Source organism: Lichenostomus cassidix, chromosome 1Ab (genome assembly GCF_008360975.1).
Source record: "Lichenostomus cassidix isolate B80296 chromosome 1Ab, HeHo_3.0, whole genome shotgun sequence".
Classification (NCBI taxonomy): Eukaryota; Metazoa; Chordata; class Aves; order Passeriformes; family Meliphagidae; genus Lichenostomus; species Lichenostomus cassidix.
The window spans coordinates 9,722,450-9,739,768 of NC_139481.1; the positions used below are offsets into that span (position 1 = coordinate 9,722,450).

General features: G+C 41.8%; 1 protein-coding gene across 1 annotated transcript in view; it reads right to left on the minus strand.

Moving 5' to 3' along the window:
- Positions 1–758: 758 nt before the first annotated feature.
- LOC146442913 (uncharacterized) overlaps positions 759–17,319 on the minus strand; it is a 242,798-nt gene continuing 226,237 nt past the window's right edge. The window contains exon 14 of the mRNA XM_085049734.1: positions 759–2,864. The gene's annotated coding sequence lies outside the window, so the exon portion shown is untranslated. The remainder of the gene's footprint in view (positions 2,865–17,319) is intronic.

Below are 17,319 nucleotides of genomic sequence, written 5' to 3' on the forward strand. Positions count from 1 at the left end.
GCTTGCCTTTGTGTAGCACATCAGATAGAAACACAGGATTACAACTACCTTCAATTTTCACTCCAGTCTACAGTAACAGGATGCTGTATAATCAAAATATATACTAATGGTTATACAAAACCAGTCTGATGCCTCTGGTCTCAAGGCAACCTGAAGGTTTACAGCACTCCTACTTTTGGGTATATTGTGCATGTGGGAGAATGATTTCTATGCCTACAACCAAACCCAGCACCTTATTGTTGTAGTCCCTTTCTTCTGCAGATTTTTCTTGAAAGACTCTATAGTTCATATTCTCAAAATACCTTTAATGACCCAACATTTTCTGTCCATAGTTTTTCAGATGCAATTTGTGCTTTTTAGATGGCAGAGAAATTTCTTTCGGGGGTATTATATGTCATGAAATGAGTGTGCTTAGGAGAAACTGAGAGACTAAATAAATGTCTGGCTTTGGTTTTTTAATTCTCATTCCTGATTTTCATTGTTACAGCTTTTCTGTTGCAATATAAAGCTTACCTGCTGAAGAATGTTGTGTGACTTAATCTGGTACTATTTGCAACACACTGCAAGATTCCTGAGGGAGAGGCAAGGGTGAACTAAACCAATGCACTGGAAGTAAAATTTGTTGCACTCAAACTTACATGTCAAGGAAATACAAACTTCCTGAATGCATGTTATGCAGCATTTTTGGAACCATTTCCCCCAATAACTTTGTCCCACTCAAATGAACCAAAAATGCAACAGATGGAGAGCAGTCAAACTTTGAAATAAATAAAATTTCTTTAATGCAATTTTTCATTCTAAAGACTTAAAGGATAATTATTTTGCAGGCAGTTATCAAAAATCTACACTTAAAATCTAAATTTAGAGCTATTAGGGACAGAATAGCAACAACTGTATCTAGACTTACTTTGCTGGTCTCAGAAGTATATCTCAGGAGTGTATTTTAGCTCTTGTTTCTCTGTGAATTAAGACACTGATGTTGTTATGCTGCTTATCAGGGAAGGCAGTAGGTTGTATAGTTATCTCCTGATTGGGGCAAAATCACTACCCTGAAACCACACAACCTACTACCTCATCCTGTTAGAGCATCATGTGCATCTTCTGAAGGAAATGTCACCATTTTTAAACAAATGACCTTATCACTCTCCTGCCCCCACATTTCTGAGCTTCAGAAAGGCCATGTGTGCCTCCTGGTCCTTCCCACAGCTCTGCCTGGAGTCACTCAGAACTGCTGGAGGGACTCAAGCACATCAGAACTACAGTGGCAAACACTGTCCCTCCAAACTAGCAATATGTAACTAAAAAGAGAGCTAAATCTTTTAAAAGAGACCTCTTACTTAGGGTTCAAGCATTTACCAGTTCCAGGGCAGAACACGAGCAACTGGAAGACATCCTCTTTGGGTTTTGTGCAGCTCATCCCTTTGCAGTTTCTCAAACAAGTGGATTTAAACAGCTGCTGAATCAAGAGTGCTGTTTTCCATTTAATATGAACACAAATGCCAGAAAACAAAGGAGAAATGGATCAGCTGTTGGCAAGTGGTCACTCCCATGGCAGCTGTGATTGAACAAATCCATTGCAGACTGGGTCAGTCCTCTGTGTCCTGTCACTCCCACCCCACCTTCTCTCAGAAAACACCAGAAGGAAATGGCTTTTGAGCCTGAATGGGAAGTACAGGAATCTAAACACTGCAAGGACATTCATGTACAAGAATCAAACACAGAGCCAGAGAATGGCACAGTTGAAAAATATCTGCGTTGTCTTTCGGAGACATCCAGCGCTGACATCACAGCCACTTCAGGAAAGACAGTAGATTGTATAGTTATCTGACAGGCAGGGCATAGCCCTAAAACTATACAACCTACTACCTCACCCCAAAGGACAGTCACACTCTGATCACAGGAAGCACAGGCTGTATTCCCAGACAGCTGGATTGCTTGGTGACAACCTGGAAGACAAAAAACTCTGCAGACAAATGTTAACAGTCTTGAATTTGAAACAGTTTGCTATATACCAGTCAACATTCTGCCTAATGAGCTCCAGTTTCATGTCTGAAATGTTTAATAGATTTGCAACTTGTGAAGTCATGTCAGTGCCAAGATACACAACGGAAACAGGATACAGCATTCATTTTTAATAACTGCACTTGTGTACTTCCAGCTCCTACATGACTGTACCTTATCAAACCAGTTTGTCACCTGGGGAAAGGCATCCCTGTGACTTACAGGGGATGCTGAGTTAGTGGGATTGTTCTTCATACTTCCAGATACTCCTCCATTATCCTAATGGGGAAGAACTGAGGTTCTCTAAGTGAATCTCCCAAGTTCTGCACGGGTAAACCCCTAAGACTGAGCAATGAGTTTGTCAAGACTGTGAGGAATTGTGGCTTCCTCAGCAATTTTCCTAATGGAGCAGTAACCCAGCTCTGAATTGATGACCACATTAAACCCACCCTGTGTGTGTATTTAATTACCACAGACCCTGGCTGGGGGCATTAGCAGAACTGCCACTGCAGCATCAGCTTCTGTACCCTCACACTTACACTTGAGTTTGAGGGGTTGTTATTCCCTGCCACCTGGTTTGATGGACAACAACACTTCCCATTCAGGGCAAATCTAAAGATGTGGGAATATTATAACATAAACACTGCTTTAATGATTAAGCAAACTTTTAAAACAAACATCTACCTTAATCAGAGAACTAACCTTCTGCTAGGTAATCAAAGGACACCATAAATGCTGCATCCTTCAGCCCCACATGGATCAAGGGAAGTTGTTTCACTCAGCAGATCTCACCCTGAGGCCAGTTGGTCACACTGGGGGGACTGGAGACATCTGCCTGGCTTTCAGCATCACTGATGTGGGATCTGAGAACAGAGGAGCAGAACAAAACACACACATCTCAGTTGTGTTTCCCTGCACACTGAAACAATTATAAGGTGAGTGAGAGCACAGGCAAAAGCAGAGAGCAGCTTCTTTCTCCAGGAGAACCAGGCACAGCACCAGCTTTCCCATTCCCCTGTTACTGCCACAGTTACACCATGGCCCACTGGGACTTTGACTGAAAAGAGACAAGCAAGAGAAAAGAACAGTGAAAAGAGAAAAATTTTTTATTAGATTGACTGGAATGTTAGGAGCATCACAGAGACAGGCAGAGAGAGGCATCAGATACTTCACCTTCAAGGAACAAACACTTTCAAAAAAAGCAGAGAAGGAAGGAGAATGCAGATATCTGACCAAGCTGGGTATCAATGTGCTAATCTGTAAAGGACAATGTTATGCCATTAACATCAAAGATCATTTCACTGCAGTGGCTTGAGATCACATGCAGAAAGAGGTCATTGGGAGCTGTGAGCTGCACATTTGTTGGACAAAACAGGACAGGTGCAACTCTGACCATGCTGAGATCACTGCACTGCCCAACCCTGTATTTCACATCTTGGAACCTCAGTGCCCTTGTCGGCCAAACAGGATGATATTCTTTCTAGATCACACTGAAGGAATACCCTGAGAGACCTCAATATTTCATCAATGCAAAAACCCCCAAAACTGGTACCAGAAGCCACTCTTAACCACTATTAAAGAACCATTTTGGAAAGCTCTCCAGCAGAATGCCTGAGAGTCTCCTCTATGTACTGAAGGGTTTTAAATCTCAGCATTTTCTGAGCGCCAGCTTTTTGGCACCATCAATTACTACCCCAATAATACTCTGAAAAAAAACCCTACCCTGTACCTCTGTTTGTTAGAGAAGATATTTAAAAATAAACAAGTTCTTTATGTGTGCAATCAGACATCTCAGTATTTTTCCTAAGAGCCAAGAATTTGAAGTGGAGCTAAAATTCTGTGCAGTTTCAGCAAGGCTGGATGTGTTGCACAGTCACCTCTCAGAAAGTGTTTTCTGTGTAAAATAAACCCTGTGCTTATATCAATAGAACAGAGTTACATAATATAATTGGAGGAAAGCTGAGTATTGTGTGACTTCAAAGTGAGACTTTTTGTAAGCATCTCCTTTATAGTGGAAGGATAAAAACAATGCAACCTTTCAGAATAGCAACTCTTTATGCTGGATGGTGCAGGGAAAGCAGTTCAAAGCCAGTCTGGCACTGAAAGGATGCATTCAGAGCAGTGAAAAGCCCAAAGTACCACACAGACCCAACCAACCCCAATGACAGGGAATTTTGGATGAAGAAGCTACACTTACAGCTGATTTCAGTGACTCTGTGACAGACATACAGATCCAAACAAAGCAACATTTGGGAGCATGTTCCAGAGATTTCCACTGCCTGTCTTTGACATATCTGGACTTCACTTTCACTTCTGGGGGCAACACTAGGTGGGATACTGGAAAATGTTCATCCCCGTTGAAAAAAATGGTGAACTTTTATTAACCATTTCTAAAGGATACTCTTATTTTCTATGATAATCACATTAAAGATTCTTTTCTCTAGGTGCTATGCTGACATAACGTTGCCTTAATGTATATTTTCCCACAAAAATAGTAGTTTGTTAATTCATAATGATATTGAGATAATTATTTGTAAAGAACCATAAACTCTGTGTAACACTATTTTCTATAAGATCTGTTATTATGGGTATTAGTAATACTCATTAGCAGACAAAAATGGAAAAGAATGTGCTTTATCCAACACCTAAAATTAATTAGTCATCTGCTCTCACAAGCTGCTCATAAACTTATTTTAATAGACTCAATCACCAAACAAGGATGAACTTTAAAATACTTAATGAAAGAAAAATGCATGTTCATTTTCCTTCTATGAAGATGACAGGCACAAGAAATAACTATCTGGCAAGAATTATGTTTCTAGTTTAACAACTGTTTAATACTAGGAAAAATATGACATTTCCATATTCCAACTCTCACTGCTCACTGAAAAATGTCTTGGAACTGATGTTAATAAGTACCTCAGCAGTCACTTTTCAAAAGGCACGAGGCCAAGTCTGCTATTTCTGTGATGTTACAGGAAAGCAGTTTTAAAGCAGGGTTGTTATATAACTAAAAGCCTTAATGATGAACAGCCTGGGACAGCACAGAACGAGTGTTTTGCGATTTCAAGGCACCTTTCCCCCCAAAAGCTGGTGACGATTTACCAAGGCTAAGCCTCCCTGGCTCCCAGGAGGAAGGAAAATTCCCCAGGCAGGTCTGGGGTCTGGATGCAGGACAGAGCAAGCAGCTTCCAATCTCTCTGTATGTAACAATTGTCTTCAGGCTTCCCAGGTGATGCACAATCCCCACTCTGCTCCTGCAGACTATTTATTCACCATTAAAAATGTCACAAACATTTTTGGGAAGATAATTTTGGGGTAAACAGCTGAGGATATGGCAAGGTGGACACTGCAGCCAAGGGAAACCTCCTGAGCAAATTCAGCAGGGAATCAGGCAGAACTGCCACAGCCTTCTGGGGCAGCACTGTACCAAAGCACTATCATGGCAGGTAACTATCCTAGAGATTTCAGGTAGAAATTACTTCAAGGAGGGAAGGATTCAGTTTCCTTGGATCTATGCATGATAAACTTCACACAGTGTATTTTAAAATATATTTTTAACTAAATATAACCAAAATGACACATTGCCTTTATATAGCACGGAAACTTCAAGAATCAAAAAATACTCTACAAACACAGATGTTGTGACTCGTGTGAAATACAACATGTACCATGATCTTGCCCATTAAATAAATACAGGTGCTCCCAAAATGGCAAATAACAGCTCTTTCCCCAGTTGTGAAACTTTCCTGTAATTTAATAATACAAGATAGATTCTGCCAGAACTTCAGGCAGATACAACTCACAGCACCAGACCTCCACAGCCTCCTCCTCCATTCAGAGGAGATACACAGGATTTTCTGCAATTGGATTCAGGAATCTCCTCCTCTGCACAAGGTCTGTCTGTGTCAGCTGCAGAGCATCAGCTGTGACCAGCAGCTTGCTCACATCTTTACCTGGGCATTGCTGAGGCCATCTGTGACCAGGAGAGCAAATTTCTCTCTCCTTCCCTTGTGATAAAGTGCAAACAGGCACTGAACTTTGGCCATGATGTTTGCTCATCCATGGAGCTCCTTGGTGCTGGAGCAGTCAGGTGTGCTGTTCTGCTTTGTACAAACCACAGGCACAGTTTTGCAGGGAAGCATTTTCCTCAGATTCATCAGGGAGACTTCTTTCAAGAAGGGGAGCAATTCACACACTGTTGAGATCAACAGTACATCCTCACTTGTCCTCAGTGGCTTTGAAAGAGGCCCTGATTATCCAATATAGCACAGATGAGGCACAGAAGTTAAAAATTACACTTTTGGATGTGTAACAAGCTTACACATCAAAAAGAATTTAGGGGCCAATGACTATCTGCATTGAGTAGTAATTCTGTTAAAATCAGTTATATAAATTTTGTTCACCCTTTCTTTATTACACAGAACATCACAGGCAGTGCAACATGGCTCTTTATAATATTAGGTATTCAGTGAAGCCATTGTCATTTTCTAACTGTTTGCAAGTATTTGGGGAAAAGGAGCAGTTGTGAAATGAGTGAGAACTCTCTGGCTAAATGTCTCTGAGCTCTGCAACAATTTATGTATATTCCTAAAGTTTGAACATTCCATGTATGGGGGAAAAAAAGGCAACAGAATGTAAAAACATTTAAATACATCAGCTTAAGTAAGTCCATCTCACATACTGCAGCCTGACCACCAGCCAGACGTGCACAGGAACTTCCTCACCCTTGTGTGGAACTATCCTAAAGTCAAGGAAACTCCTCCACAGAAATGACGTTTCAGGAAAGTTTTGCAATGGTTATCAGAAAAGGGGACGTTCCCAATGACAGCTGCTGTAGCTCCCTGACGAGCAGCAGCCTCAGAGCTGGGCTGGGTGTGCATCAGGTGTTCTGCAGCACCACAGACATGTTCCATAGGTCAGTGTCAGCCTTGCAGAGCCCTTCTGCTGTGAAATGCCTGGAAAGGTAACAGATGCTTCAAAATGGACTGCATTAGGGAAAAGATGGTTTTCCATCAAAAATACACCTAATTTTTCTTGGAGGTGGGATCCTGTCTTCTGCTTATGCAAACTGCACTGACAAAGCTGTTATTCTTTTATTGCATTTATCTCTGTGTTTTGCTCATGTACTGCTCTGAATGCTAAAAAACCACAAAAGCTGGAATTCCAGAGAATGATGAAACACTCGATGCCTCAAAGCTCCCACAAATGCAGAAATTAAACCAGGGCTAAGCACTGGCTGCTCTGTATGTTGCAGTTGTAATCTTAAAGAAATAAACATTTAAGGAGATGCATTTTTTAAAAAATGAGCTCCAAAAGGCACTGCAGAACTACTCAGTGCATCACAAGCTATTAGTTTGGTAGGACTTAAAGATCAATCTCCTGTTTTCCTGGCATCATCTTTCCATCTCCTGACTTCCCAGCTGAGCTGCTCTGCTCACCCACACTGTACCCCTGAGGTCTCACTGGCAGAGATGATGACCAAAGATCCTAATGCTCAGAAATCAGGGCAAGGCTGGAGACCAGGGAGGTGAAACCTGTGTGGAAATGGCAAATCCATCAGGTAAGTGAGGTACATCTTATGAAAAACAAATGTTGTAAGTACTCTTGCTTTCTTATAATGTGAAACAGCAGAAGTGCAAGGAATGGATTATGTGGGAGATGAAGCTGTGACAAATTAGGGACTGGTTTTTGTAAGGAAAGAACAAAGTGAATGTGTCAGTTTTATTTTCTCTTGGCAGACAGAGACAGCAAGAATAAAAGGGCCATAGAACACCTCTCACAGTATTTTCTTAACATTCCTCAGTTATCTCCATGCTCTTGGGAGGATTGTTTTTATTCAGATCACACAAAAATGAAATGGTAATGGCAATTTACCAAACATTTACTTATTTTAGGATGCTGAGCAATGGACCTTATATTTGAAAAAGCTGAATTCACCTAACTCAGTTGACATCAGCTGGATTTCCCTAATACCTCTGAACATAAAACTGGACACTTAAACTGAACACCCTCATCTTTGATTTGATATGTGATGTCCAACTCTCCAAAACTGCACCCTTCCCACTCCCCCTCAAGCCCTGTGAAAATAAAAACTGGGCACAGTCAATGATGCAGAGAAGAGTCAGGACCACAGTCTTCCAAGTCGCTGCAGCTAAATACTCAGCTATCTCACAAGCAATTATTTGAGCAGTATTTTTAATTATTTTTGGATGGAAAATGCCTTTCCTACATGGAGAATATTAAATAAGCCAAATGAGTTTTAAGTCCACTGGATTTGGCTTTTTAATATGTGCAATTCATCTAGTGTCACACCTAACCTATGTGACACCCCTTAGAAAGTGTTATTTTTTTCAGTTCCTTACAGAAGCTAGGAAGAATTGACTAGAGTCATATGTTCTTAAAAAATGCCATTCCCAATCTCAACCCACTAATTCCTTTCTGGGAAAAGTGAATTTTCACTCTGAAATGGATTTAGGTTCCTGAAAATTGTTTTTCTTTAAAAAGACATGCAATAAACTAGTGTGTGCAAGTCCTAACTTAATTATGCACCAAGAGGGAATGTCTGCCAGGGTAAGCCTCAACAAGAAACTAAAATTCATTTTGCAGAATGCAGCCGTGCCAATAATTATAGTTGGTAGAAAAATGGCTTCTGGCCTTTCTCCCATAAGGCTTTCATTTTAAATTTTAGCCCTTAGTGGAATCAAGCAGCTGACAAGCAGGAGTGGGTGAATTAGTGGTCTGGGAGCCTGGATTAGGTGAAAGCCCCGAATAACCTAGCGTTACATGGATTTAGCCTAAAATTCAGTATTTACATCAATGCACCCTTACATTTGCCATCACCACAAACAGGATAAAGTTACTTGAGTGCTAATGAAGAAGGAGAATTGTATGATGGCAGACAAGCAGAATCCATCCTTTACAAACTGTTCCATTTGTCATGATCACTTCAGAGCCTGCAGCATTTGAAATCGGGGATAACATTATATGGAAAGCTGGCATGAAATCACCATTCTGTGTAGTATTTTTTTTTTTAATATTGGTAAAAGCTTAAAATTAATTTCCATTGCAGAACAATGTTCTGGGGTCTGGACTGTATTTGGGGTGAGCCAGGGGGCTTGGTTCAACCTGACAATCAGCCAGCAGAGGCCTGGAAGTTCACATGCATTAACAGGGAGAAAGCATTTGTATAGGCACTGCAAACCCAGGCTGCAGTTTGTTTCTGGTTACTCCTGGGGCTTGGGGAGGGTGTGAGGCTACAGACCTGATCAGACAAGCCCATTTGCAAGAGCAAGTATTGTCACTGACCCTGTTAGGCACCTTCATGTCCCTGTCAGGGGAGCTCCAGGAATTCGCCACTAATGACGCTGCCAGTTATCGAGTTCCCCATTTCCTTTTAGTGACTGTTTCTCCTTGGTCACCAGCACAGACTGTGCACTGCAACAGCTTTGTTAGCACCCTGGGATGCTGTCTCAAGCCCTGTTATGATTTCAGAAGCTCACACTTGTGCTTTGTCACGATGACTTTGCCTCTGCTCTGAGCAGTTATTTTCCACCCGGAGCAATCCAACGACACTGCCAAGAGGCTCTGCACAGCCTCGCCCAGCCCAGCTTTACACAAGTCTTTAAAAAGCAAAGGGAGAATGACTGAAAATTGCCATTTTCACCACAAGGGCCCTTCTGCCCACCTGTGCCTGCATGCTGAGGGGGCAAAGGCTTTCTGAGTGTTGGGTGAGAGGTGGTGCTGCTGACATGGCACTTGCTGGCACGAGAGAATTCCTGATGAACTCCAGGCACTGGCACTGCCTGTGCTCAGCTCCACACAACCATCTCTTTGCTCAGGTGAGCTCTGCAGAGCTCAGGGCTCTCCACAGATGGACTCAGGTGTAAGGTTTTGTACCTGAGACTAAAGACTGGTGAAACATTCATGAGCTGACTGAAGTGGTGGCAGAGAGTGAGCAGATCTTTGCCAGAGCCCCACGGTGTGTTTGGCTCTCTGTGTCCATTATTCATGATGCTGTTGCTACAGACCCTAATTTTACATAAATGGGAGTCACAAGAGAACTGTTATGATGAGCAACCAGGAAAAGCACAGGGAAAGAGAGCCTCGTCAGTCGGAATTAAAGACACAGTTCAGTATCACATTTTCTGATTGTGAAACCTCTTGGGAGTCAAAATATGCAACCCATGTTCTCTGAAGAGTAACAAGCTGAAACCTAAACTCTTGTAGACAGTCTTTAGAATCAATTCCTTCATGTCCTGTGCAGAACTCCATTCCAATTCCCCACATATGAAAAATACATAACCTCTTAGCTCCAAATTCATCTGCCTTACAGTTCCTTTTAGGTCCTATTTAAAAACTACTAAATTCTATCTCAGCTATCATGTAAGCTATTGTTCTGTGCCTGCTCAGAGAAGACAGATTTCAGAATTTAAGATCTGTGGTGCCAGGAGCAGATTATACCTTCTCTGAAGACAGAAACATGCACATTACTAGTATCAACTCAGGAATACAGCAAGCAGACTTGGTGCACCTGAAATAATTGATTCCCTTCCCTTATCAACACAAAAGATAGAGTATAAAAGATAAGACAGATATAGAAGAACTAGCTTTTCTATCTCACAGTATTTGTAGCAAACACACTGGACAGTATTTCAATATTTTCCTGTTGGAGAAACAAGCTTCAGGCACAGAATCCATGACATGTAAATTAAGATATACTTCACACGACGTATCTTAGTTGTGAAAGTAGGTCATGCATTAAAGGCATTTCTAGACTCTCGATGTAAATATTCTGAAAATGTATTTGTGTGTATAGAATAATATTTTAATTATTTATCAGACTTGATTCTCTAAGAACACTAAAGAAACAGGTATTTTGTAGAGTCCTCACAGGGTAACAAGTACTTCTTTGCAACCCATTACAGCTTTATGTAGTGCCCACTTGGTTCTTAATGAACTGCATGTTTGAAGCACACCTCAAATAAAGTCGGTAAAGCAGAAAAAGTTATTGTGTGATGATCACAGGCTGCATAGGTAGGGAGACTGACTAAACAACACCATGATATTTTCAAATGTTTACTATTTTGTATTATTTTGGGACTCTTGGAATTTCCTCAAGACTTGTGTTGGGTGTTTGTCCACCTATCCATGAGCTAGTTATTCCATAAGCAAAGTTAAGGAGCAAAAAAAAAAGAAAGAGAAGAAAGTTAGAAAGCAAGAGAGTCTATGTGTTTGTGATGTGAATTGAGTTTCCAGGCCAGAACTTCTATCAGGAGAAAAAAAAACCCAGAGGCAATTTAAATCAGCACCACTATCAATTTATCCACTAGGTGTCACAAAATAATCATGCAAGCAGACGAAAAGCAATTATATGTAAAATGTGTCAGTGTACTATATCAATGAAGTGCTGCTTTGAAACGAAATCTGTGATAAGAGCAGATGCAGGAAAATGTCATGGATCTCATGAATATGCATAAACTGTCAGGAGTGTATGGGAACCTGAGCCATGACACACAAAAGCTGTTGCTAACCACGGTGTATGTCATGTAATGGATTCACATACAAGCATGTAAGTGTTCCATTAAAAAAAAGTCTTCCCAAATCCTAAAAGCAGTATGAACAGTGCTCAGAACTGGAAGACTTATGCTTCTTGCTTCTTAATGCTCCAGCTACTGGACTAATGTATTATATCAGATTCTCTACAAATATGCAAAAATACCTCATGACTACAGGGAAAACACTGCCAAGAAAACAAGTTCTGAAGGCTAAAATGTATGAGGAAGAGAAACATAAACATATTATTAATATTAGCATAAAATCATCACAAATGCCAGACACTGGAATTGGCAATAACATGTGACAGACACTCCTTAGATCCAGACTGTTCTTTTGGGAGGGCAGGCTAGAAAATTACCAAATGGTTCTGTAGCCATTATTTTCCAGAAATTAACCTCTACTGCTTTGGCAGTATTTTTGTTCTTAAATATTCTTGGAGCATTTTAAATTCCTAATTAGGCATACATCTGCACTCATCCAAAACACTGAGTGCACTAAAGGACTAAGGCTGGGCTGTTGAAACAGGCTCCTTGGTTTCCAAAATGGTTCTTTAGTAACTTTCCTCAGAGTTGCATAAAATTTTTATGGGCCAAGTACACTCCAGTGTGAATTTATCATTACCTATACTCACGATAATCCAGACAATTAAAAATACTGTAATCAATAGCATATACAACGTTATGAAGCAGAACAGGCTGGTAAGGTAAGAAGAGGAAATGTATCCTGGACATTTTTATCCTACAAACATAACAGTACCAGGGCTATATATGCTCTGCTGCCAAGTGCATGAAGCCAGCCTCAGCAATGTCAAAAGCCCTTCTCCCTTGTCAGAAATGCAGCAAAGGAACATAAGCCCTGCCAGGACACTGTATGTTTACACTGCAGTTTGTATCTTTTATCCTGGCTGTAAAACCCAGGCTTCTTCAGGGTGCAAGCTCACGTGAAAAAGTTTACATTTTTTACAGTCTTTCTCTGTAAGATGTGCTGTCTAAATGTCAGAGCTGGTCAACGTTTTCCAAACCTTGAAAATACTTTCTTACTTGGTGATCACAGGGAAGCTTTTCTTCCTTGCAATTTTCCCTCATTTTTTTCAGCAACTGAATTAAATACTTGTGCTTACAGGAACAGAGGTACAAAGCTGAGAGAAATACCTTTTGTTTGTTTGTTTCCAATGCTAGCATAACTTAATGTGTATGTGCTAAAGGAATCTGAAGTGAAATACACTTAAAAAACCCCCTCAGAACTATTCTCTGAAGTTATCCCCCATTCAAAACCATTATCTGACTCTAAAGAGCCTTCCAGTGATGCCCATTTAAGCTAACAGAATTCAGACCCTCCTGAATCAGTAAGAATTTTGCTATCATGTAGCAAAGCTGTGATTTCCCTTTAGGCAGAGCCATACAGAAAAATGCTGAGGTAATTATTCATTACATAAATCCCTGATTCTTTGATGCCAGAAGGTGAAGGAGCAGATGTACAATATAGTTAATTTCACTTAAGGAACTTAAGTTGCTCCTTTTTCATCTTGCAGTGGTCCAAGTCTGCAATATTGTTCTTGTTTTAGTCCTTGTTGTGAAAGAATCAAAGAACGACAGAAAAATTCAGGTTGGAAGGAACCCCTGAAAGCATCCAGTCCAACCTTGTGGCTAGCACAGGTTTTTCCCATGAGAAGTTTTCTTGTGTTTTGTAAATAAAGATAAAGTTTGGATGTTTTTGGAACAGTGTCCCAGAACTTGGGCAGTGCAGGCCTGGCCAATCAGGCCTGGGGGAAAGCTTCTGACTGACCAATCTGGGTGACTTTTGAGAACTCTATATATGTGATGAAATCAAAACAATAAAGGTCATTCCTTCTTGCCACTGAGAACTGATGCATTCATTACTCTGCTAGCTGCTCAACAGCGACACAACCTCCTGCTCAAAGCAGTTCTAATTAATCAGCTTGCTGAGGCACACACCCAACTGAATCTTGGACACCTCTAAGGATAGAGAAGCCACCTCTGAGGGCACCTGTCCCAGCACTTGACCATTCTGTGGTTAAGAGAGTTTCCTTGAATGTGACTGGAATTCCCTTTGTTCCCCTCGTGGCTCTGGGCTCTTGCTTTGCTGCTGCACAGCTCCGAGCAGAGGCAGCTGCTCCCTCTCCCCTGTGAGCAGGCAGCTCCTGGCAGCACCACAGCTCTGCCCTGCCCTGCCCTGCCCTGCTGCCAGACCCAGCTCTCCCAGCTGCTCTGAGCAGCCTGCAGCTCCTGCTGGGTCAGTGGGATGTGGGCTTACTGTGCTGGAGGCTCCCTTAGGCAAGGGTGATCCCGAACTGGACACAACATTGATCAGAGGGATGAGGCAACTGCTGTGGGGACAGGCTGAGAGAATTGGGGCTGTTCAGCCTGGAGAAGAGAAGCTTTGGGGTGACTTTGCTGTGGCCTTGCAGTGCCTGAAGGGAACCTACAGGAAAGATGGAGAGAGACCCTTTACAAGGGCCTGGAGTGACAGGACAAGGGGCAATGGCTTCAAACTGACAGAGAATAGGGTTAGAAGGGATCTTCGGAAGAAATTCTTCCCTGTGAGGGTGGTGAGGCTCTGGCACAGGGTGCCCAGAGAAGCTGTGGCTGCCCCTGGATCCCTGGCAGTGTCAAAGGCCAGGCTGGACACTGGGCCTTGGAGCAACCTGGGACAGTGGAAGGTGTCCCTGCCATGGCAGGGGGTTGGAATGAGATGAGGTTTAAGGTCCTTTCCAACCCAACCCAAGCCATTCTGTGATTCTAACAGAGCCTCACAAGTGCTGTGCAGAGGGAGATCTCTGCTCAGAGTGTGGTTTTGCTCATGCAGCCCTGGATGCAGTTGGCATGGCTGGTGGATGCCAACCTGTGCACCAGGACCCCCAGAGCCTTTTCTACAGAGCTGCTTCCCACACAGCTGCCCCCAGCCTGTTTCATTATGATCTCACTGATGACAGTATTTATACCATTTCTCAAATTATCAATATTAATTTTTTTCTTTTTTCTTTTTCCTTTTTCTTTTTTTTTTTTTAATTTAGAATTTCATCTATCCTAGGTCTCACTTGGCCTTGAAGTGCCATGAGTAGAACAGCTTAGGACTGTGAATGTACAGCAAATGTGCTTCCCATTAGCTCTTAATGCCATAAATCTAAAATCCTTGATACTACTGTAAGAGCAGAGCTTCCACTCAAATCTTAAAAGAAGCTTTAGACAGGATAGTAAGTCTCAGCAGCCACACAAGACACTTACTGCTGCGTAGGACAGGCTTGCAAAAGCACGTGGATCAGAGGTCCTGCCCTTGTGCATCAGTATTTCACTTACAATGGAATAATTTTAAATTACATTAAGAACTATAATCATATTCTAGTATCATTTACTTTCTCATACCCTCTGCCCCTAGAAATATGCTTGAAGATATCCATCCAGCCCCAAGTGCACTATTCTGGGAAAGCTTCCATTTAGATGAGAACATTCAAGCTCATAACTACATGATTTTTTTTTAAGCCTAATTCAATATGAATAACTGGTTCAACTTGGTGTCTGCTCATTGGTGAGCAGTTGGAAGGAACAGGTTAATCATTGTTTGCCATCTGCTTTGGAGAATCAGCAATGTACAGAACCTTTTCTGCAGCAAATAAAACCACAATGCACAAAGAGCACTAAAGGAAAATCTTGTTTTCAGCTATGGAATTTTCTTTAGCACTCCCCATCAGATTTCGTGGCCAAAAACTAAGGCAGCCTCTTTCAGGTATTTGTTGTTTTCTCAGAAAGGCTCTGAATTCTCGAATCTCTCCAGGCTGTTTTATTAGAAACAACTCTAAGTTCTTCTAAACAGACAAGCCAGGACTTGAAACACTCTATTGAGTCAAAACGCGCATTTGCCTCCTCACAGAAAAATATCAAAATGAAAAAATAAAATTGGTTGACTATCTATGCTGCTTTCTTGGCTCATCTTCCCCATCTGGTGCAACTGACAAACGCTGTGTCACACTTAGAGAGAGAAGGAAGTTTCCATTTTTAGATTTTGGAATCCAGGAGTTCCTAAAAAAAAAAATTTACTTCAAAATGAGGAAAATTACATGTGAATGATGTAAAAATGTTCCACTTAAACACAGAAAAATTTCTGGGAAAAGGCACTTCATAAACTTAGGTTTTCTTAAAATACACATTCCTAACAAGTGGCAAAAAATATCAGAGAAATGCTGAGCATGAGAAAATCAGTACTCCTAGGCTCCCTCTCCTATCAAAGATCTAGCACTGGGGGCCATAATTCAGGTTATTAAAGTCTTTTTTCAAGATTGATTAAAGTTCACTTCAGTAGCATCAGCAGGAGATCCAGGGTCCAGCATTCTTAATACTGAGAGGGCCGAAGACTGCAATCTTGCAGCAGAAAATCAAAGTGTGCTCCTCTAGGCCTTCTTGCAAATACTGAACTCTCAGTCATTTGCAAGTGTATTCAGTCATTACAGAAGCCTGTCAGTGAAAAGTATTTTTCCTTTAAAAACTTCTTAAAACAAACAATGGAAAATGCTCCCTGTGACTTCTTGCTCCAGCCATATATTTCAATCATCCTCCTTTTCTTTGCAGATCTCCTGGGGTATCAAATCAGGGACTCACAGTATGGTTTGGGTTGGAAAGGACCTCAAAGCTCATCTCATTCTACCCCCTGCCATGGGCAGGGACACCTTCCACTATCCCAGGTTGCTCCAAGCCCCACTGTCCAGCCTGGCCTTGGACACTTCCAGGGATCCAGGGGCAGCCACAGCTTCTCTGGGCACCTTGTGCCAGAGCCTGCCCACCCTCACAGGGAAGAATTTCTTCCTAAGATGTCGCTGTTGAGCAGCTAGCAGAGTAATGAATGCATCGGTTCTCAGTGGCAAGAAGGAATGACCTTTATTGTTTTGATTTCATCACATTTATAGAGTTCTCAAAAGTCACCCAGATTGGTCAGTCAGAAGCCTTCCCCCAGGCCTGATTGGCCAGGCCTGCACTGTCCAAGTTCTGAGACACTGTTCCAAAAACATCCAAACTTTATCTTTATTTACAAAACACAAGAAAACTTCTCATGGGAAAAACTGTGCTAGCCACACTAAGATCCCATCTAACCCTATTCTCTGTCAGTTTGAAGCCATTCCCCCTTGTCCTGTCACTCCAGACCCTTGTCCTCAGTCCCTCTCCAGCTCTCCTGGAGCCCCTTTGGCACTGGAAGGACTCTTACAGCTTCCTGTGACTTGACAGTGGTTTGCAATTTGAAGTAAATGGTACCAACAGAGGTCTTAAGAAGAGATTATCCAGTAAGCCTTTGGAGACCTTAGGGTTCCAGAGCCAGTATGGTCTAATGTGCACAACAGGACTCTCTGACAGTCCTGTTGGGATTTCCCCTCAATTACAGCTGGCAGGAAGAGAAAGATTTAATTAGCACAGAAGAGTTGCATTGCCTTCCAAGTACTCAGCAAAAGAATCTTTGGAGCAGAGAAATGAGCAAGGTGGGAGAGAGGAAGGTCCTTTGGGTATGCAGAAATTTGAGTGAGCTGGATTAATTTGCCAACTGTATCACATATTTCATTCATAATCCTGGGCAAATACTTGGGTCAAGTTTTCCGAAAAATAAGTTCAGTTCTTTGGGCTTCTTTAAATGCTAAAATAGCCCACCAGACAGTCAGGTGTCAGTCTCCCTGAAAATGTTACAAGCTGACCCACACTGAAGGCTTTTAAAGACCTACCCCTACCTGTTTAGGTTATTATGGTTAATAAACCCTGCATT